This window comes from Anas acuta, chromosome 6, assembly GCF_963932015.1.
Source record: "Anas acuta chromosome 6, bAnaAcu1.1, whole genome shotgun sequence".
Lineage (NCBI taxonomy): Eukaryota > Metazoa > Chordata > Aves > Anseriformes > Anatidae > Anas > Anas acuta.
In genome coordinates, this window is record NC_088984.1 from 23,137,924 (window position 1) to 23,162,696 (window position 24,773).

A 24,773-nucleotide genomic window follows, 5' to 3' on the forward strand; every position below is an offset into this window, starting at 1 on the left:
TATTTCCAGTTCCAAAGTTATTTGGAAAATCTGGAGTGTGATCTTTGTATTTCTGAATGGCTGCTTACATTACACAGATTAAAGAAGGAAAAGGAGTTAGGCACTTTAAAGTTTGCATCACTGTTTAAAAACAGTGTCTCAAAAAATCATGCATATAGAATTGAAGCTGACAGAACTTGTCACATTTGCATTTCCCAAAATGAATATATTTTTCTCGTTTAAATTATCTGTATACACATCTTAAATCAAAACCACATCCAAGTCTTGTTTCCAGCAGCTGTCTCGTTCCCTTTGTTGTTGCTGGCAGGACCAGATCCAACAGCACCTTCCATGGCAGGAGCCACCTCCAGCCTCTGCTTCCAGGCCTCACTGCTTAGCTTCCATGCCAAGCACTACAGCCAGGAAGGAGGAAGACTTGCACATATGTCTGTTGCATGTGTGTGTTGTCGCACATACACACCAGAAAATATATATTAAGAATGAAACATTTAATCTTTTATGTTGTGCCAAAAAAATGGGGAACAGGTGCATTGATGTGAGCTTCTTCTTCCTGTGCTTCTAGTGAATTGCAAGTAGAATCTCTTCTTATCTTTTTAAACTAAGTTTCCGTAGATTTTTTTTTCTGCTTTAGACGACTATACAGCTGAAACCTAAAACCATTTTCAGTGGTAATTCCAGTGTAAAGAACTCCCTCTTCTTCTACTCATAACCCCTATTCCTGCCCTGTCCAATCCTTTAATTTCTGCTGACACAATTGTTGGTAGGGACACACAGGAATTTGATCAAGTAACTGAGTCTCATTTTAAAACAGTGCTGAAGAAGTTGAAAAAAACATAGATAAAAAATTTAATGTGAATCTGTTCCCTCAGTGGTTTTCTTACAGCTCTTTAAAAAGATTTGCATGAAAGCACTTGGAGGGGCAGGTGCAGATCAGGAAAAACCAGCTGAGGACAGAAACTCTTTAAATATTGCTCTTTAAAACAAAGAATGTGAAACTGCACAGTTAAACTGTATTTATTTAGCTAGTTAAAGAAGAAGTAATATAGAGCTCAGGAGGTAAGGTTAAAGTCCTTTTTGTCATTAACTACAAAGCAATGCGAAGAGAGAGTTCAAGTCAATCTTAAGAATGTGCCATTGATGTTTGAAATGTTTTTGTTAAAGGAACTGCTTGACCACTAATTCAAATAATTACTATTTTTAACATTTTCTGCAGAATCTTGAACGCCTATGTTCATTTTTTTGTTTTAAGAGCTGTAGGTGACTATTCTACTTTGCAGTTTTATTAAGTATATTTTCTTGCTATATTTCAATTTTCTGATTTTGTGCTTTTGCAAAATGCACAAATCTAATGCAAAAGCTTGCATTATATTGTACTTCAAGATGAGAGCACAATCTATTCTAGTTGTATGGGAAACTTTTGGCAGAGAGCAAAGATTCGAAAAAAAAAAAAAAATCCTTAGAAAACTTTGGTCCAAAAAGATCTTCTCCTGCTTCTGCAATTTTCATAACTCTTCAAGATTAACTATGAATATAAAAATGCAGTTCAAATGCTGACACATTTTATTCAACAGTAAATTCATACTCAAATAAAATTCTCAGAGTTTGGCTCTAGTCTTCTTGTAGGAAACTCTATAGGAGTTTACATTTTATTGATTACTGCAACAACTTCTTTTAAAAGGAACAAAAAATCACTAACATTAAATTCCTGTGAAATTTTTAAACGAATGGTATCCAGACACACAACGTGGTTGAAATTCTCCCAATGACAAAAAATCATAGTTAAAATTGTCTGATATTTAGGAGCCTGTAGGATTGCTTCTGTTAAAGGGAGAAGATGATACTAGTAAGATATATTGTTCTGGACAGTCATGCTTATGAAAAACTTGTGCAAAATCAGCAGAGTAAGAACAAATTCTCTGTTTGCACACATTTTTCTAATCTGGCCTTCACTCATTTCTCTGCCCCAAAGAATCCTTTTTTTGTTGTCATTCATAGTGTCTGCCTGCATCTTTCATTGCCTGTTTTGCTTTGCTAAAACATCTGATGATAAAACAATTTCCTAGAATCTGAATGTGTAGTTGGTGATCACTCCTGTCTGTATGGCTTATTTTTTATCAGGCATTGATATTTCACTCAAATGTCAGATTCCCTCTTTTTAATGTCAATATGGCTTGGTTGAGCTTGACTGTCAATGTATTTCAGTTTTACACAAGGAGTGGGAAGGTTTATAAACTTTTTTTTTTTTTAATTTATTTTAAATTCCAATTCATCTTGTTCCATCTTTCATAAAGGCTAGTGTCCCCGCCTTTGGTTCAAACAAGGAAGCCACACTTCATTTCTCTGCTAATCAAGTCTACAAGGATCTTAGATGGAGGTCCAAAGCTATTGTAGGGTTTCATATTGCAGTGCATGAGAATAGTTTCAAAGGACTTAGGTTTAAAAAGCAGCTTTCGTTCTCATCCAGGAGAAAATGTGTAGGCAAGAGAGCTAAAACCTGGAATATGAGTATGATTTATTTTCTTTCCTTCCTTCCTTCCTTCCTTCCTTCCTTCCTTCCTTCCTTCCTTCCTTCCTTCCTTCCTTCCTTCCTTCCTTCCTTCCCATGGTTGCTTGGAATTGGAAAACTTATGTTCCACCTTTTGCTCCAATCTGGCTAAGCCTTAAAGCTTAATGCAATACCACATCCCAAGTTATATTATAAATATTATTTTATTAGTAGTAGTTGTTTTTGGAGTCTGTATGATGACAGCATTGGTTTTCATTTCAGATTACAACTAAAAAAAGAAAAAGAAAAGGAAGAAAGGTTTCCTAACAAGCAATGTCTGTTTATCATCAGTTGCCAAGAAACTGCACAGTAGCTCAGTGAGTTGAAGAGCTTTGTTCTATGGTTTGTGAGTGTGCACCATTAGAGGAACTTATGAAATTGGGGATAGGCAGACTTGTAAATTTTCTGTTCTGGAAATTTTAATTTGTTTTTAATCTATTTAATACTAAATGTAACACAGAATATTTTATTCTGATTAAAATCCTTAAAGAAGAATTAAAGTAATAACGTAATCAGAAATTGTTTGCATATCTCCAACATTCCTCCTCCATTCATACAGCTGACAGCTATGAAGTCTAATTTGCTTGTATACTTCTTGAAGTATACAAGAGAGATATGAAAAGAGAGTTCTCCCAGTACTGTGATCAGATATATATTATAAGCTAATCACTGTAGTCATTAGCACTGCTTATGTATATAAAATTCCTAAGCAATGTCTGCAAAATAATTGTTTCTATATGATTTTTCTAAGTATGAGCCCAAATTTACTCTAAAGTATAATCAGTTCATTGACAGTAAGCAATAATTTCCTCAACAAAATCCTTATATACAAAAATGAGCAGGTTAGAAAAGCAAAGATCTGAATATGGAATCACCATTTGTTCTAGTATTTTCAGTGATCAAACCATGTATTTAATTCTGCAGAAATAAGGAGGAGGCATGCAGAGTCAAGAACTTTACATTTGCAATGTAATCAGACTTAAATCCCAGTCAGCAGCAGAGTTAATCAAAGAAGTATGCTTCATTATAGGTATTCATTATAGTTTTAAATAACTTGCCATGAAATCAAGACTTAATTTTCACAATCTTTCAAAAAAAGGCTACTCCACTGGAAAAAGTTACGTACCTGCAGTATCTAAAACTATTCAAATATCTATTTATAAGGGCTTTCTAAAACTGATATTTGATGAATAAATACCTAACAATTATTTTCTCCATTGACTAAATCAATTGAGTCCAGTAATATAATCAGAAGAATAAATAAATAAATAAAAATAAACACAAAACATCTATTCTCCTACTAGATTTATTTAAGTATTGTCATGGGAGATATATTAAAAAAAAAAAAAAAAAAAAAAGCAGATGATTATCAACGTTTAAGCAATGTCTATTTGAACAAGTGAATTTCATGGTTAGATGTAAGTTTCACAAAAAAAAATGAGAAATCGTCCCTTGCAACCTTCAAGTCTTGAACATATTTGTATCTCACCTAACCAAAGTGCTCACATATCTGGCATTTAAGTCAATTCAGAGTTGCGTGTATTCACTCAGTCTGTGTACCCTTTAATTCTCCAACACAGCTTCATTAACATCAATAAAAATTGACACTAGTTTAACACTGAGAACAGACTACAGCCCTGAAAACATTCATATGCTAAACTGTAGCTTTATTAGTTCAAAAATTGACCTCTCCAGATAAAGGCCTGCAATTAAAAACTATGTAATAAAAGCAAAGTTCTGAAAGTCAATAGTCAGGGTTTGGGACTGGCTCACCTGCTAGTGATATCTTGCTGTTCTTTTCTTAAATGATGTTTCATATTATTATATTTAACATTTGTAAGATAGGATAGCAACCTGTGCTCCAAAATTCAAGTATGGAAACCTTCTAGTGATTTTTCTGGAGCTGGTTCACAATAGTGACTCTCCATGTTCTTTGCACATGACTTTATTCACATCTAAGGAGCTGATATCCACTTGTGCCTTCATACTGTGTTCAAAAAAGTCATAGAGAAACTCTCACAGTTCTGTATCCTGCACTTCTCTTAGCATGTAAACTCCCCCTGCCCTTGATGTACCATTGATACACTGAAAAAAAAATAGAATAAACAAACAATATGTTTTGAAGGCTAGGTGAAAATCAGTATCTTATGGTAGGAATCATTCAAAAAGAGTTCAGAAACAAGGAAAGCTTTGCTCCAGTAATCTGCCTGCTATGTATCTAGACATACCAGTCTGAAAAAGTGCACACATACATACCCTAGCCTAATATCCAATCTAATAAGAATAACAACAGTGGCTCAATGGAGTCTAAAAGAGGAGGATATCCTGGACAAAAGAAAATAAAGTGCTTATGCAGATGCAAGATGAACATCAGACTTTATATAAAGTTTCTGAAGTCTCAGAATGCAGCAAACTGTCTAAAAACTGAACTCAATGTCAGAACAGAAGTCCCCTCTTATAGAAGAATTCTTTCAAATTAAGTTATGCTTAGACCTACCACTGCACAAAACAGACAGGTGAAATGTAAAATATCTCAGAAAAGGTAGAAAAGGTGTCTTGAAGCAACACTTTTACTCTGTATCCAACATACACTTTTGACGATCACAGATGCCATACATGTGCTGTTGATGTTCCCCAACTGCTCTCCCTGTTGCCAAGAGCCTAGGGAGACACGATGCAAATATTCCTCTCGACGGAGTTAATGTAACAAACGAAGAAAACATTTATGAAGCAAACTTCTATGAAGCAAATACTATATTAACTGATAATAATTCTGGGGCACAAATATTCAAGCTTTTCTCAAAAAAATATAATTTACACTAAAATCCCCAAAATATGCGCCAGTCTTTTCAAAATAAAGGCATGTAATGTATACCTGAAAACAAGTCCATATAGGTCAATTAAGTGAGACAGAAAGAGTCAGAAGAACTTTGCATAGTGATAGGTGTTTGGAAATGGTTCTAATAGGTATAACAATGGCCTGATGAAATAATCTCACAAACTCTCCACTCTCCCCATGAAATAACCAATTGCAAACAGATCAGGATGTCTCCTGATCTGCCTCTTGGGGTCGTTTTGAGACAGACAGTTACTGTCCAACTTGTTTACTAATAACAGAAAACAACTAAGGAACAGATATCATACAACAGGTATATTGCTCATTTTGAGTAAACAACCATCTCAACAAAATTAGAAAGTCAAATGGCTCATATTCAAACGTGAAATTATAATTGCATATAGCAACAAAGCACAAATCCTCATCTACCCAAACTTTTCTAGATTGAAGAGGCCTATTTTTAGTCCTTCTTCATTATGCACCTACCAACTTGACATCTCAAGATTACATACAAATACACAATCTTTAGAATTTTTACCAGTACGGCACTATAGGCAGTTTGCATTCTTCTCTGTGTGTGTTTTAAGGGTTTGGTTTTACTTCTGAAAGGAACAAGGGAGAAACAGCCAAAATCACAAGATGGATTTTCATTTTTTCCCTTTTGTTTTGTTTTGTTTGTTGTTTTGTTTATTTGTTTGTTTAGTAAAGAAAAAAAAAGGCACAATGAAATATGCTAGGCCCAGTTCTTTTGGAAACCCATGAAGTGCCTATATACATCCTCACAAACCCTCACATCCTCCACAAAATAGGGGGAACAAGTGAGGGTGGGAGCTATAGGCTGGGCAGCTTAAAGCAGAAATCTTGGTACCATCCCACCCCTTCAAATACTGAAGATGTGAGAAGACCAACCATGAATTTAATTCTACTCAATGGAAGCACAATGAAGAGCAGCAAACTATGGCAGAATGTTCCCATCTATCTTTTCTCCTTAACAAACAGTCAGCTGTGGTTAAGCTACCAGTACTGCTGTAGGGTCTGGAAAAAGATTACTGCTGTAAACCAGCTTTGAAGAAAAAATAATCAGTACAAGGAAATTCTCCTCCATATTGCCATACTCATTCTTTTAATAGACATATTGTTAGGCTTTTGTCTTACCCATCCAGCCCACATGCACGTGGAATAGCCTCTCTCTGTTTTCCTTTCTTCCCCTTAAATTATTAGGAGACATCCATTCTGCTTCTGTATTGACCACCGAGCATCTCAGAGTGTTTGTTTTCCTTTATATTTTTGTAAACCAGTTGCAGCAATGGAAATGAAACCTGATCACTATATTCTGTTCAGCAGGTATAAAGTCCTCTATTTAGGCAATATTGTTGAAGTGCTTGCCACAAACTCTAAAGCAGCTGGGATTTTAATTGATTCCTAGAAGTGCAATGAAAGTAGAGCAGATAAAAAATGACAGAGTTGTTGCTGATGCAAATGAAAACGTTACAGCAAAGCAGCTGGGAAGAATACTGTAGATGTTTACATTTTCCCGACATGCTTACATTGTTTCTTCCACATTTTCCAGGCAAAGCTCACCTGGTTTTGCTCAAGGCCTGGAATGCAGTGAATTGTGTACAGCACCTAATATTTATTCATGCCATTGTCAAGAACATCTTTGCAGCTCCTGCCAAAGTCTGTCATTGAATGTGTTTGTTCAGCTGCATGGCAAAAACATAATACACAGTCATCATTTTTACTTCGTCACCTACTCAATATTTTTCTTCTCTGATTAAATTAACACATAAATACTGTGCTTTTCATGCCAGAAAAATCTTACTACATCCATCCAACTAACACCCATTTGTACATTTTTATGTTCTTGAACATTTAGATACTTCAATAATAAGTTCTGAAACAGGAAAAAGCCAAATGCTCTAATTTACTTGGTACTCTGGAAACTCTAATCACAATTCAAAAATATTGTATATTTTTTCAAGACTTTCTGCATAGCTAAATTCCACCGTTACCCACTATCAGCTGTAGAAGGCTGCAGTGCAAATGAATAGGGAAAACATAAGGATGGTAAAGGACCTAGTAAAAAGGGAAGTTTAAAACCAAGCTGTATTTCAAATACAGATTCTCCTGTGAATGCCACAGGAGAATCACACATGGAGAAGCCTGACTGCAGCAGAGGTGACAAAGATAATGTTAGTTATCATGAGTGAAAACAAAGCAAACCAGGGATCCTGGTTGATGACTTAGGGTTTTAATCCAATGGCATATAAACTTAGTCACTGCCACTACAAGTGGTAGGTAAAGCATGGATACTCTCTTGTGCTGTGAATACACCCCTACTTTGGATCGCACAGAAATCAAAGTTTACAGGCATTTGACTTCGCATTTTTGGAAATCACTGGAAAATAAGACACCCTTGGGAGGTCTTTCCCTTCTCTCCAGTCAGGTTTAACTTATGACAGATGTTGCTCTTAAACTCATTCTTAAACACTTCCAGTGATGAAGACTCCACAGACTTCTCAAAAAATAATTGTTTTGCCATTTTTATAGTCAGAGAGCTTTTTCTTAAGGCCTGATTTGCATTTGCCGGAGCAAATTTGTTTTACCCACCAGAGTGAATAAATAATTCCTGTAAAAAGCTGTTGTAAATAAAATCAAATACTGTTTTTATAGTCCATCAGTCTTCTTTATTCTAAAGAAAGAAATACAATACACCTCTTCCAATTTTTCATATATGTCATGTTGTTGTGACCTGGTTTTTCTCCTTTGGACTCTAACTTATTTGTGCCTTTCCAGGAGCTTGGTTTCACAAAACCTGACATAGTATACAAGCTCAGGCCTTAACTGTACTAAAATTGTTCAAGACTGTCATTTAAGAAAAGTGTCAAACAGTACAGTCAGAGTATCTGTTCTCTATCACTTTTCCACTTTCTTTGTGGCCAGTTAACTTGTATGAACAGGAAAATAAGTTGATTTAATATGATTAGTTCCTGTCAAATTCCTATTTGCCAAGTGGTGAATTTCATAAATTCATATTGGCTGATACTTATTTCTTTGTCATCTTTTGGTGCTTAAAATTTCACTATGAATCATGGAAAAAAAATCTTTGGATAAATATGTATGTGGCTGACCAGAATTCTTTTGCTCCATTTCTCACTTTTTGAAGGAACTGGCATTACATTTGACTTTTTGCAGTTTTTCTCATTGGTGTTCCCTATGTCCACCTAAACAATTACTGCCAAACCTGAGGTGACCATGATAAACGTCGTTCTGGGATAATGAAGAAGTGTCAAAAAATATATTAAAAACATCTATCCTGACTTTATTTTATCCTAAGCTGATGTTTTATCCTTTTTAAACTGGTATTAATTACACTAGCCAGTTGCCACAGCTGATGCATTTAGTAGAGTCTGATCTAATACAGATATAGAATATTTCCGCTGTCACAACAACCTATTTCATTTACTCTGGAGCTTTGCAATTGTCTATATTCAGCAGAGTTTCTCTTCCTGAGGACTATCCTACTTTTGCTGCTTTACCTTCTCTTCCTCTACATTATGAGTTCTACCACAATCACATTACTTAAATGAAGTTGCCCTCAATGTTCTGCAATGGAAGTGTCATTTTTTATGTATCTTCCCCAGACATCAGTTCCTTAACATCCACAGAGAGGTAAATAATGAACATTTGCTCAGGTATTCTCAATGGCCATGAAAATCAGAAACAAATATTACTTTACTGACTGAAACAGGAACTTGACATCAACTGCCTGACAATGAATTCCATCCTTTGTCTCTCTGAGACACAGCATCTTTCATTCCTTTTAAAAGTCAAGGCACAGTTACAGTGTGCACCCAGGACCACTGTGTACAGTATTCATGAAGGCAGCCTGCAATTATGAGCAGAAAAATGAAGTAATGTGGAATAGGGCCCCAACTGGCAAACTGAGAAAGATGCGTTGTGACTCATCTACTCCTGGCTGAGAGGTCTGGTTCAGTCATGGGTCTGACAAGAATAATTTATCTGATTTACCTTATTTTTTAGATTTATCTTATTTTTTAGAGATAAAATCTAAAAAATAAGAGAAGTCTGGCCCTGAATTAAAAGCCCAAACAAAGGGACTCTTCAGCTAAGCTGAATTTGGATTAAAATGAGCCTGATCTTTACTGAGCTTTAAACATGGTCCCTGTATTTTCGTTATTCAGAACACTGCTAGAGAAGGTGAATTCCCTACTAATTCAGACCACAGAAGATGCTTAAGACATGTTCAACAGTTACAGATGATTCTTATGTTTACCTTGTGCCAAGAGAAAGCCAGTAAGTGAACATCTGAGGAAGCCTGTTAAAAAATTGGAAAACAGCTGCTAGGGGAGAAAAATAAATAAATAAAAATTAAATAAAAGACTCAAAGACTCATTTGCAATACTGATTCACCTTCAGTTCTTCCTTTTTGAACTAGCAACAACCAAAAGTTTGCTGGCCAGTGCTTCACAGTGTTGATTTACCAACAGTGGGGTAGATTAATCCCACAGAGTACAGAGCCTTAGAAGATTCTGCTATTTATAAAAAACATCCTTCACTTGATCTTCCAGATTTAAAGCTTTGTAGTAGATCCTAACTGGGAGATTGCCCATGTCTGTTTCTTCTTTATCATCATGCATATGCTTTGAGCTTCATTTTAGACATCAGAGCACAATATACTTCCTTGCTTTTACCCTGCCTGTCCTTCCTGAACAATCTGTGTCCTTTATATTAATATTCCAGCCATATGAATTCTCCCACCATGTCTGTGTTCTGCCATATCAGCTATAATCATGATAATTATTAACTTTTTCAGGTTTTCATGTTTAGTCTTTATACTTTTCCCATTGAATCAATTACACAGAATCACACAGAATTTCTAGGTTGGAAGAGACCTCAAGATCATCGAGTCCAACCTCTGACCTAACGCTAACAGTCCCCACTAAACCATATCCCTAAGCTCTACATCTAAATTGGTATGAATATTAAATATACTCATGACTGACCTACGGATTTGTTTCTTGTTCTTGCTGTGACTTTATTATGAATAAATAGCTCTCTATTACTTGTAGTCTTTTGACACTTGTGCACATTGGTAGTGTTTATTTTTGTGTAGGAGGTTGTGACAGCACACCCTCTAACTCTTAGATCAAAGCCATTTTTACAGGTAAGCAGATAACTATTCTAAGATGTTTTTCTTTTTCAGTATGCTCAGTGTTTGCCTTGCGCCTAGTGATGTACAGGATATCACTAACAGTCAAGGTAAATTAATATCCTACTGGTGTCGTAGGCATGGGAGGTTTCATAGTAGTCCCACCTGAGTTTCTAATCTCCATATCTGCATCTCCTATCTGCAGATCTTTTGATCTACCCAGCATCGCTTCTAGCAGTATCTTTGTGATGGAAGAGAAGGATGCAATAGAGATCAATACAACAGATGAATTGCAGAAATATCTTAGTGACACTTTGACCCAGATTTCTGGGAAGCAGTATGTCTTTAGGGACAGTCAGGAGATATTAACTCTGTACTGAAAGTGATGGGACTTATTTGCAAGCAGCTTTTTTCCCCTTTAGGTAAAGTGGCTGCTTGTCCATGAACCTCACAGTTCTTGACAGTTTTGGCTTTTATTTCATTACCACTATGGCACTCAATCTTATTGTGGTTGGAACAGGTCTACGCTCAATGTTAGCAGGTGGCTAGCATGGGGTCAGACACTATTTGCCTGCAAAATACGCTAGATTAGACATTTCCTCCTTCACTGCTGGACAATACCTAAACTAGCTTATCTTATATCTTATCTATTTGTCTGTTTTCTTCAGCAGTGATTGTATGTATCCTGTCTTATGATAACAGATGCATCTCTGCCTGACCACTTGCAGCTCTTTTCCCTGCTTCATAAGAGATTTTACCAGCAACCACAATCCAAACCAGATGTCTTTTCCTACCCAGCCTTCTTTGGAAGAGAATGTAGGTCGCACTCCCTACAAATCTAATGCAGGACCGGAGCCAAGGCATACAGGATCAGGTCCCCATCTGGGCACGGCATTCAGTTTCCTAATTGCTTGCACAAACCAGGATGTTATACGTATAAAGAATTACATTATTTGCTACACTTCACCAAAGCATAGTAGAAAACTGTAGTTTCAGGGTGGAAGGGAAAAGGGGGAGGAAGAGCAAGACAGAGGCAGCTTTAAACCATATATGTGCCTCCAGGGGATGCTTCAAGAGCCCAAGTAACTAAGTTATGGTGCACCCTGAGGTGTTAATGGGCTGCCCCAAAGCCAACAGCAACTGAAAATCCACATAATTAGGCCATGGAAACACCTCCCCCCCCCCACTCTTGACATAGCCCTATGCCAGTCAGAAGAGTTTTCCTCAGTCACTGAGCAGAAGGAATGTTACCCTGCCTAGACCTATTAAACCGCTCCTTAGACCTTTGTACCTGGAGTACAGGAACTACAGCTCAGGTAAGAATATGTCGGTTTTTCCTGTAGAAGGCTGGCACTCTCTTTGTCAAAGATCAAATAGCCTTTTTTTATCATATGACCAAAATATGGCCAACAGCCAGCCAAAGTGCTGGCTGGCTGGATACGTACCTACCGCCTGAGCAGCATTCTTGGCATGTGGCAGCCATGCTTTCAGTCACCTAACGGGAGGAGTCAAGATGGGCAGTTTTCTTGCCATGTGAAAACAGGAGGTGACTATTCAGCTGCCAGAGATAGGGCAGAAAACTAATGGGGGAAAAATAGGTCCTCTGCAGCTTCCACTTTTAAGTTTTATTACAGCACAGCTTCCTTCTGAATATTCTGCTGGCTGCAGCAGGAGTGCTGAAGCAGGCCTCTGTCAAAACTCCCTCTGATGAACATTAACGCGCAGGCTTGGAAAAAAAACATTCTACTCCAGAACACACTAGGATCTGCTAAATAACCTGAGACTACCCTCTGTTAAGTGTTCTGTGTACTAGGAAATTAAGCTTTTTGTTAAAGGATTTACAGCTATTATTTGCTTTGGGTTTTGTTTGTTTTCAATAAAGGAAAATAAAATGAATTTAACAGGTAGATTTCAGATTTTTACAAGTTAAGTTGATGGGTTTTGTCCTGTGATTCTTATGTTTTTACATTATAGCACCCATTTAAATTACCCTGTTAGTCCACAGCGGTGGAAAAAATGGTGAATACATATGGAACCCTTAACTTTCCTCTGTGACTATTTGAAGCATTTAGGAATCCATCAACCAGGAAAGAGAGCAGCATATTGCAAGTACCATATGGGCATTGAATGTGAACTTGCGAAAGGAAGAAAGTAAAAACCATTTTTTACATTCTTCATGGCTAGTATTTTTTTCTTCAGTATATGAATTGTTTCTAACCATGTTTTGTTTTCAAATAATCATAAGCCCAGGAAAGATTCAGGTTAGTAAAAAAAAACAAAAAAACTTAGCAGGTTTACAGTGTTCTCCAATGATTACCTAATGCATTTGTCTAATCTATTCTCTTGTTGTGTGAAAATACACCGAGGAAACGTGTAAATGCAGCGAATTGTTCCCAACCCTTTTATTCACCTTTCAGCATGCTAGTTCCTTCCCTTGGCATTGATATCATTATACATTTGTCAAAGATAGACTGTCACTTTAGAGCTTCTATTATGTGCAAGATTTGGCAGCACATTTTACCCTTGGGATTTGCTTATATCCTTTGCATGTTATTGTACTGCTTTGGCATTCAGTAAATTCAGTACACCCATTTCTTTGATGTTCATTCCAGCCCCTAAATGTGGAAACAATGACTGAAATTTTGGATCAAAGCATCCCATAGATGGCAGGCAACATAATTTTGTGATAATTTACATGAACAGAAAGAAATCCCAAAGCTCGAATTTAGGCCTCTTCTACAATTTATGTACTCTAACATTCAAGAAAAAGAAAAAGACGGGGGATTAAGAACACAGAGGTCCATCTGATTTCATACCAATGTGAAATTTCTCAATACTATTAAAAGAAAACTCTTGTTTTCAGTAGCAAATGCACATTCTCATAGAAGCATGAGAAAACAGAAGCTAAGGACTGAATTGAACAACAAGGACAATATATGCCTTGTAATTGTTCTAGAACCGAGGGGAAAAAAAAAACTTCCTATTTTTATTTCTTAAGATACCATAGATAATTTTCTTAAGATACAAATAAAATAGCCAAACAAGTTAAATGTAAACCTTCACCTATGCTTTGAAACAAAAGAAGTAAAAAGATTTATAAGAGCAAATTATTTGCAAAATGACAAATCCCACTGTTATTTGTAATGAAAATGAAATTGGGTTATTCTAGTTGGTTTTAAAGTGGGCTCCTCTAACAATGAATCAGTGTAAAGTCAACTTCTTCTCTCTTCATGTGCACACACAGGGGTATGTAGAGGAACTAAAATATTCATTCTCACTGGTATTTCATTTTCTGTAAAATAATCAAGTCAACCTGTTATAAAACGTGCTACTTTTTGCAGTGAGAGAACATGCAAGTGCTAGGACAGCTACCAGAAAGGTTGGCAGTATCAGAGTTGCATGTTAACAAACAGCTTTTGATGCCTCCTGCCTAGCTGCATGAGTGTAGCGTTATGGTGCTGCTTGCGCCCTCAGTAATCACATACTGACAGGTATGCTGAACTGCCCCAAACCCCATTTTCAGAATGGACTTTTAAGAGGTAAGATTTTTACCGCCAGATATGTGCAACAGTGCCATCCAGTGGCACGTCGGCCTACTCACACATGTATATTCCACAGGAATACAGCAAAATTACTATTTAAAATAAAACAAATAATTACTCCCCCCCTTCCTTTTTTTTTTTTTTTTTTTTTTTTTTTTTAATGAGCATCAGTGCAGTACAGCGTGAGTTGTTATAAATTCCTCTCATTTATCCAGGGGCACATGTGACAGCACAACCCTCCAGACTGCTCTTTTCAGAGTTTGGGTGCATGTGTGCACAGGGGCCAGGCTTGCCTCATGGCAGGGAGCGAGCTGAGTTTAAGGCCTAGGAAGCATTCAGAGCATGTAGAACTGCCCAGCGTTCTGACCAGATTATGGCTTACCTGCAGCATGAATTCACCTCTGAAGCAGGACTTCCCGTAACTCATCTTGGGAACGATTACAATTTAGGAATGCTAGTTTAGGACCCTAAACCATCCCTTCTTTCCCTGTACAGCACCGACTTTCTTTCAAATGATACCAACATCTGTACTTCATACTTAGATAATGCTTGATTGTCACATTTAAAATTCGTCTATATAAAGCTCATATGAAGATAAAAACTCTCCCAACTGATATCGATGCATGTTTTTTATAGAGAACCATGCAGAAAAAAGGGTTATCATAGCAATTCATTTGCAAAGAGCAGTAAATACCTCCCATTGATTTATAAAAGGGCTATGATGATTCACAACAGAATCTGTGCATTTAACAGTTCTCAGCCTTGCACAATTTCCTGCTTTTGACACAACCTGCCAAAGGCCTTTAACTATTTAAATCCCATGTGATAACTCCTGGCAGATGTGCCAATTATTTTAATCACTTCAAGGATGGATAATGTAAAACATGGCAAGTTGAAACAGCTTGCCACCATCCTGTCACAAAGCACTGGTACAGCCAAGGAACAGATCAAGCAGTACTGACCTTTAATCTACCCAAGCTACAAGGCCATTACACATAAAGAGGGTTGGTCTTTTTCATTCAAAATGAGAAAAGAAAAAAAATAAAATAAAAAATCTGAGAAAGGATAAAGTGTGTTTTAGGGAAAACAAAACCAACTAACCAAATAATAAAAACAGTTAAAGTTTGAAGGCTGAGGGATCATCTGCTCAGGGAAACAATTGTATCAAACTCTTGCCTAAAACATCTATCAACAAAGCAAAACATATCCCTATCTTCAAAGACCAGACGCTCAGTAGGGCTTGAGCCAATGATCAGCACAGAAAACTTGCTCATTTATGCCTCAGACCAGCACATCATGTTGCAGGAGTGCTGCTTTAGGCTTGTGAGCACTGCTTTCGAAGTACATAGGCATAGTTATTTGCTTAATGTCATGACCATGTTCAACCATTCCTTTGAAGAAGAGCCTAATGATACATGAGCATGAATATTTTAGTGCCTTCTCTAGAGAGATCAGGCTATTTCAGAGACCAAAGTCCAGTAACGTGCTCTTTGGCACACCAGACCTCTGCATATCATCACATTCAGCCTCATCTCCCCTCCAGGACAGGGGAAGGGCCATCTCTGCAGCCATGGAAGAATATTTTCGTACCCTCCACTTTCCTCATCTCAACCTATGTTCTCTTGCTTGAGCTCAGGCATTCCATGTGCCATTACTGGAGCAATGCATAGCTGGGTGGGGGCCAGGACCCCATCCGCCATCAGCCAGAGGTGCTGGTTGTTCAGGAGGCCAGCCCCCTCCTGCAGGGGCCTCTCCCCAGCACTACCAGGTCCTGCCACCTTGAGGAGCAAGAGACCGGCGCTAGGAATCAATACTCGCATTCTTCTCATGAAATTTCAAAGCTCAGACATGCTTTGGTGACTTATGGTGGGGTTTTCAGTATGGTAAATAAGAAGCACATAGCAGTCCATGTATGTTTGCTTATAACCTTCATATAACCATGTACTTTATTATATTGCCTAAGCTAACATGGTATTAAATTTCTTAAGGATACTTTATACTTATAGGCAAGAGTTTGATGGGATCATGCACAATAAACCTGCCTGACCAAACCAGATTTTAGAATACAGAAGAAAAAAAAAATGTTTTACAACTGTTCTTCCATTTTTACAGGGTCAATTGGTCATTTTTTGTATCTCAGAACATATCGGAATGTCCACAGGAAAAATATAAATTCTATAAAATGGTAGCAGGGTTTCTGATTTACTGACAGTTGCTGGTTTGAGTTTTCACAAAAATATTTAGCTATAGGACAGTGTATTAGGCGTATTCTTAAAAGTAAATAACTGCAGCCAATAAAAGTTCAGCCTATAAAGGGTCCCATCTTCTAGGAGTTTTCTGCACTGAGAATTACTACCAGCATAATCATGGCTCCCTGCACACTAATATTTCCTCTGATACAGTATGATCAATGTTGTGGAAAAACATTTATTATATTTCTTCTAGCTACTTAAAGGCATTACTGAATTATGAGCATCGCAAAACGAATCCACTGTGCATTTTTTCTTTATGTGACGTTTTTACAATCTTCATTTTCTGCTTTGCAGCCACTGAGCTATAGTGATCGCACTATGTACCCTCTTACAACTGACACAGGGGCCAGGAACTCCTTTCTGCTTTATTACATTTGAAATGCACTTCATATGACAACGTTCATTCTCATTCTGCCTTGGACCCTTATTTAAAGGGAGAAGCCATTTTTTACTGGACCTGTACTTATACAGAGAAGTTATGAAAGAAATTAAAATGGGGGGAGATGGTTTAAACAGCTATTCCAAATATGCCTAGTTAACAAAGGTGATAAAGTTCTGACACAAAAGCGAGAAAGACAGACAAGGAGGTATCAATGAACTGCATGGTTCTTAAAATGCTAATAATTGCAGAGATGCCAGTTTATTTTGTTTTATATTACAGTGAATTACTGGGAACAGTTTTACTTCAATGGAATAAGGAATAAATGAGTACAGAAGGAATAAATGAAAGCTGAATCAGGAGTAAGTTTCAGTTCTGCAGAATACAAACTTGCAGTGGGCAGTCCCCTTAAAGGCTACCACTCACAGCAGCTGTAGACTCATTACAACTTGTGGTAGGAGGTCAGTTAAAATAAGATGGAAACTGTAGCAGGTTCATTGGAATTATATTTTCCTTTCATAGAAGAAAACAGAATGTCACACTTTCGAAAACAATTCTAAGAAGTCATGTGTAAAGGTATTCTTCTGTACAGGGATGAAAGAATTCTTCCTGCCTTTGTATTCAGTAAAAATTTTAATCCAAATCAAAGTATTAATAGAAAGAGAGAGTGAGGTAAGAGAGAAATGTATAATAATTTTTAGCACTAGCAGCAATGATTTATGACCTAGAGCCACAGCCAACTTTATTACAAAAATGACTTCACCTACTACAAATGTATCCAGGGCTCTCTGGAGATGGTATGGGGCTAAACAGCATTAGAATATCAGAGGTGTTCACAAACAATTCCAGTCTCATTCTCGCTTCCCTTTGCTGTCTCACCCTTGATGCATACACATCATCTGTTGCCTCCTTTCCTGCTCCTTGATGTAGGAAGATCACGGTACTTTTCTTTCTCTTCCTGTGGGAACTGGCTTAGGCCTGCCGTTTGTCACGAGCTCTGACTGAATGGTTCCTCTCACATTTGCTTCTCCTCTTCCCTGAAGGACAGCCCAATTCTGAGAGTGGCCCCTTTAATAACCCCTACAACCTGCTAATGATGGTTGGCTATGCCCTGTAACTTGTTATGTTGAACATTTGACCACCATCTCTGAAGAACCACACAACACACCAACTAGCCATTCATTTTTGTAAAACTGTTGCACCAATTCCCAGCAACTGTTTAAATAAAGAGCTGTGCATGTTTTAAGGCAATTACATCCCAACTTGCATGAATCCAGGTTTCTGTCTTTAAAACGTTTAGTGACAACCCTGCTTAAGAAAAAATAAAATTTTCTAAATAGGATTAGAGACAGAATTTTGTTTCACAAATACAGCCAAAATAACATAGTTCATATTCTAAATATCTTTCTGGTCAGTCATGACAAAGCTTCCTCTGGCATGAATGGAAGTGACACAGAGTGCCCTTCTGGCATTCTGGGGGTCTGTAAATTATACTGAAGCTGTGTATTTAGCATGGGGTGATCAGCATCACAGTTATAAGACATGGCCTCTTCAAGTACCAGAGGTTGCTTTTCTCCAAAATAATCGTTGTCATAGTGTTATACAAGAGATACAAGACTGGCTATCAGCCAGATTTCAAAGCATAAATAAGCCATGATCTCATTTATGTACAGTCTTTACAGGCGACAGTAATATGTATGAGTGACTGCTATATTTAGGAATGACAAGATGGGCATTATTAATAGCTTAATTGACATTAATACAATTACCCCTATCCTTATTACAGTGTGTAGAATTACACAGAAAGCATTGGCTGTGGCCTTATTTTCCCTAGAGCTACCCAAGGATACGACATTTTCTACCACGCCAAATCTAGTCTTTGACATTAGATACTTAGCTACAGAATCATTCCAGTAAATCATTATAAATGCATTATAATAAAGATGTTATGAGCTATTGGATATTAACCCCTAGCCCCTGAAGAGAGATGCATACACTGTTTGCAAGATTTCTGCTTTTATTTTGCAGTGGAAAAAGGTGGGTGCTTACAACTAAAGAATTTTAAAACGTTATGCTGATAATTAAAAAACAGACTTCACCCTCTCTGGTTGGATTAAAGGTAAAAACACCCCAACATAAAAATGAACATATCAACAGAACATTAAGAAATAAATTTTTGGTCTATCCCAACCAAGCTTCTCATTACATTTACTTTACGGATGCACACTTGTCTGTATTCTGTTTGCAGACATAGCTATTGCACTTGTGTATGAAAATTTCTCCATTTAAACATTTAGCTGCTGCGCCTCACCTCCAGGAAGCTGCTACTTTTCCTACAGTGTTTCTTGCTCTTGGATTCTCTTCCATTTAGAAGTGCAAGATTTTCTATCACTCTCTGATAAAGTCAAAATAAACATAAATTTCAGGCTCAGGACTGTCTAATATTAAATTTTTATCAACTTTACAGGAGCCAAGGACCAATTCAGTTTCTAATACAATTTTTAATAGCTTAGAGAACTAAAAACCTCATGACTATACTTCCCATACATTAATTATACCAAATTAATATATCAGAGTATTTAGGGCCACTGTGCTAGGTACTATACAAAATAATGGTCCATTGCCTCATTCCCAAAGAAACTGCATTGTAATAGAGGTGAAGTAAACTCTAAGGCGTACAGGTTGGTCATTATGAAAACAAAAAACAATAGCAACAAAATTAGCACAGAATATCCACAACCAATCTGGGATCACAAAATTAATTTTCAAACCAAATATGAAGCTTTTCTATCAAAATGTTTTAAAGTGAATGCCCATACGGTTTCATGGCTTTGCTGGGTTTTATCTTCTCTAGTTCATTAAACCCAATTGATCTGGGATTTTGTCTGATTAAATCTAAAATCCACTGTAATAAATACTGTAATATGTAATTATTATTATTTATACACATATGAGTACTCATATCTATGTTGGCATGTGTACATGTTGAAATGCACATGTGTAGAGTAAGGCTATATTCTTTTCCCTTTCCTACTTATTACCTCCTGACAGTAACCTGTGGGCACATAGATTATAAGCTTTTAAAAGTCATATATTACTGCAATGCATTCCATTTTTAGTGAGTCTTTCTTGGAGGTGACTGGGAATAAATTTAGCTTGAACTAGTGTCTGACAGAGATCTGTCTCCAGTATTACTGACTGCTCAGCTATGCTAGTTTGTCAGTTTTCAGGGCAGAGTGCATGTGCCTTATCTGTCCTGTCTCTGCTCCTGATCGCAGCTCAGACTCAGAGAGCAACTCCCATAATAATTAAATTAATTGAAAATGAAGCTTTAGCACCAACCAGGCACTCTTATCTTGTAAAGTCTTAAGTCAGGTACTTCGTTATACTTTAGCTCTTCTAAAACAAATGCAGACCTGGCATGAAAATACTTCCTGGGAAAGTTCCTCTATTCTAAAGTGAAACTCTAGAGATGAGACTATAGGATATAGATCAGAGTTTTAACGTAGCTCTCTCTGAGTTTGCATTGCATACTCCTTAGTTTAAGTCACAGTGCCAAGTCCAAAACAAGGCTGAAGACCTATCAAAAAGATCCTCTGGCCCAGTAAGAGGTGTGAAGCAATGATGGGAGACCTGAAATTTTATGACCTATAGAAACAAACAAAAGATCTAATGGCCCTTTTGAGCCTTAAAATCTCTCTGTTTATATACATCATATGCACAGGACTCTTTAGAGAAGAGCAGATTTAAGTCTGTGTTATGTTCTTTATTATTTCACGTCACTGAACAAGGAAAAAAAAAGACAAAAGTAGTACTACTTAGGTACTATCCTAATTAGGTGAGTCCAACATCATCATGAAACTCCATCCTCCTCGCAGAGAACAGGAGCTTCTGCAGCATGCGGAGAGTGCAGTAACAGCTTTGGAGTAGTCTGCACTCCCCTGCACTGACCAGTTTGTAAGCTGGATGTCAGAGAATTTTAAATCCTGGCTCAATTCATTGAATTCAAGCCTGGCTTTGGAAGATAGCTCTGGTATTGAGAAGGTGTAATGTGGCTCAGAAGACATGGATACGTTTCATGGCTCTGCTTCAGATTTCCTGTGCAATAGATAGTTTATGGAACTCTTTCTATAAGCAACTTGGCTCAAAGAGACAGGTTTCTTCAGTCTTTGCCCAGATGACCTGTTGGCTCAGCTTCACAGTCTCTTTTGGAATAAGCTGCAGCAGCTAAAGAAATTACTACTCTGTAGAAATTATTGAAACTGCAACCCACCCACTCCCTGAAGAACGTGTGGAGCCCATAACAGAGGCACAGAGGGGTGGTGTGTAAACTTCCCAGCTGCTGCAACTCATGGCCTCACATATTAATATAAATACATTTTTAAAAGATTAATTGAAGCAAATATACCAGCTTGTGAACAATGGCAAATGAAGGCTTTGATTCACAGCCCTACTTGGACTTGGCTGCAGCACTGGAAGAAGTTACTGCCCCTCTTTGGCAGTCACACAGCCCCTGCAGCTAGAGCAGTGAAAGATGACCAGCCCGTACTACAATTCTGGTTTTCAGGCTATAATCTAATACTGACTTTCAGCCAACAACAGAGCTGTCATTACCAAACATCTGTGCAGTGAGTAACCAAACGTTCCAGATAAAAGCAAAACCTGACAGAGGTAAAAAGAGAAAGAGAAAAAGAAAAAGAAAGAGAAAGAATATACCCACTAAATGGTTATATTTTAATATGATCTTGATGGCACCTTTTCCAGAAATGAGGGAAGCAACAGCCTCAAAGCTTGCCATCTCACCTGAATATCTGTTACCAACAGTCAAAGACAAGCAAATCCCACAACATACATCTGAAGGACTTCTGACAACAGCTGCATGGTCATGATAAAGCAGACCCACAAGTCAAAGCCAAGAGTGAAAAAAATATTGTACACTACCTCTAGATTTAGGCAAAATTTTGTCAAAGAAAGCCAAGCCTTGCTGATGTGGAAATGATTCTGTTAGGCTCAGCTTTGAAAACAGATGCCTGGGAAAGGACAGATGAAATTCCTTTTCTGTTAGCTGCTTGTACGAAAATAATGAGCATCATTTTCCAGCTCTTAGGATACAGGTCAATTCCCTGAACATTACATTAGGAAATACATTCAGACTTCTGAAGAATGTTCAAGCTCCCATCATCCATTTGTCTATCTATGCTGGAAGTTCCTTGATTGCAGGCTCTCTTCTACTCCTGCTTTTGCTAATATTATGTAGTCTCAGTCCTGGCTGAGGTTTTTCAGTCTTAACATCATAAGAATACTAACATAACATACTCCTTTGGATATTAAAGGATAAAATTTACTATGTGTTTTCCATAAGACTGAACCTTTGCACAAATTGGAAGCATTGTCAATATTTACTAAATCAAAATTGTTTTATAAAATACGTCAAATGAGAAGTGATGCAGAGGGAAGGGGGCTACCACTAACCACTATTTTTTTGTCAATTACATCAACTCCAGTTTTACCATTGTTCCCTGCATTTTGTGTCTTTTCCACACAAAAGCATTGATCATATCCAACTCTTTATGAAATGACACTCTGACGCTGCATCAGGCTTTTCTGGCAAACAAAGTGACTTTCATACAAGCTCCCTTTCTACTAAAAAAGTAAAACATTTTTTGTAGTTATTAATGGTCCATTCTTGTGACTATCCATGGGTGAAGGGCATTTGCCTCACATCTTTAATAGCAAATAATTAATGAGGTGTTAGAAATTAACAACAATTAACAATGCCTGGGAACAACAGCAGAAGGTGTTTGATCCTTTCTAGATGAAGTTGAGAAAATTTGTTTCTCAGGCAAGGGTTTGTGCCTGCAAGGAGGGAGAGATGGAGGGGGATTTCTAATGATCCTCCTTCTACTTTACCTTGCTGAAAGTCATTGAAGTGACTTGTCAAGTTGAAAAGCAAACAGGAAGCCTGAGTCTCTGTGGATACAGGATCAATTCCAACTTCCAGAGGGTCTTTGAACCTTCAGTTCATAGTCTTCAAGAAGACACATCAGAGCTTTCTAAATGAGGTCATAATTCAGAACTGTATTATTGTTTTGAAAGCCCAAACCTTCTGCAGTCGTTTCTTAGTAAAACCAATATGTTGGTATTTTACATGCAATTGTTCCTGATTATATCATGGTTGCAGAATGTTTGCATGCATTCAGAAAGAACGTTATACTCATGGAAGATGTCAAGCTATAGCTCAGGGAATTCTGCAAGAAATTTTGGGAAGTATCACTGCATGCTTGATTTGTCCTTCTAGTCTTCCTCAGGCATGGACAAGATACTGGGCAAAACAGACCCTTGATCTAATGTAGTACAGGCAGTCTTTTCCTCTTACATTATACACACATAAATCACACTAATAAATAGTCATAATCACACATAGGAAGAACAGGACTGCTCCCCTCTAAGGGATATATATGTTCCATCTTCCACAGAAATGAAAAGCTGAAGAAGAAATTCAGCTATGTTTTTTCCAAGCTGCTCATGATCTACTTAGTGCAGCATACAGGAGCAAAGGAACTCTAACATTAGCAGTCAAGTCCCCAGTCCAACTCCGAATCACAGTCTTGTGGAAAGATCTACTATAATTGACCTCAGAACATTACTTTGAGTCTGTTTACTCTCCCTGTAAATTTGGACAAACAGCTGCAGAAACAGATAGGGATGACATTTTCCCATATTAGAGAGCAATGGAAGTTTGGAAATTTGTCAGGAACCTGATCAAAATGAGCAAAGTTTCTTCAACTGTCTACCTTGGAATCCTTTGCTTTCAGCTCATGGAATGTATTTTCAAGTGTTGCCCAAGGCCCAAGAACTATCTAAAGCATACAACGAGAAAACAGATAGAGGAAAAATACTTTCTCTTGAATAAATACAAGAAAGGTACTAACATGCAATCTCTTTATTTAACTGTGAAATTGGGAGTGTCTTATTTCGAAACTTGCAAATACACAGTAGAACTAAAGGATAACATTACATCACACTCCCATCTCCTTGGCCCAAGTGAATGGAAAACATTTGGATAAATAATATTCTAGGTGTAAACCAACAATGTTCTGTTAGGATGTGTTCAGTAAATGCTCCCAATTTACAAAAGAATTATCTGCATATTGTCCATGAATTTCCATATCCTCAAAATGTGCTATTGCAATTGCATTTCTATATGCAATGGGGAGTTTTAGAAAGCACAAGGAGAAATGATATTTCTTTTTGTGAATGTTTAAGGTTAGAGGTTTAAGACACTGATTCCAAAAGTTGTATTTCTTTTCACTTTCTCTTCACTGTGATGCAAAATCAGAAAGGATAACATGCTAATTCCATATGCAGGAAATTTAATAGAATGTCCATCAATGCTATTCAGCCTTTGTATTCACACCCTGGAGGTGATTTCTTGTACCTCTGTGTGGATCTCAGGATTGGTAAAAATTAATGTGTATACACATCATTTCTAAGTATTATTCTTGCAACTTTCTATTTAAACTGGGCATTACTTGATAGTACAGTTTATTACCTACATTACATACTGATGGAAAAATCTTAAAGAATTGTAACAATGCAAATACTGTAGTAACAAAACATATTATAGTGATAAAAATCATACACATAGAATGCATATCCTAAATTATATTAAATTAAAAAACAGCAACAACAACAACAACAAAACATGTATGTTGGACTCAGTAAAAAAATAGCATAGACCCAAGCAACATAACATGGATGTTACTCCATCCTTTTCCTCCAGAGCCACATCACAGGAAAACACAAAATTAAGAAAAGTGTAAGAGAATATAAAATTCAGATAATAGTCTGCAACCATACAGTCCCAGGAGCCTTGTCTGTAATGAACAAGATGGGGAAAGACTGGAGAATGTTTACAGAGATAAAGCAGACACACAGAACTTCAGAGGCTTCCATGTAAGGTTAAGCCTCCACTTTTCAGGTCAACTGCTGTAGACAAATTTGTCATCCAGTGCATAGTGACTAAGTGATAGGAGCTCTATTTCA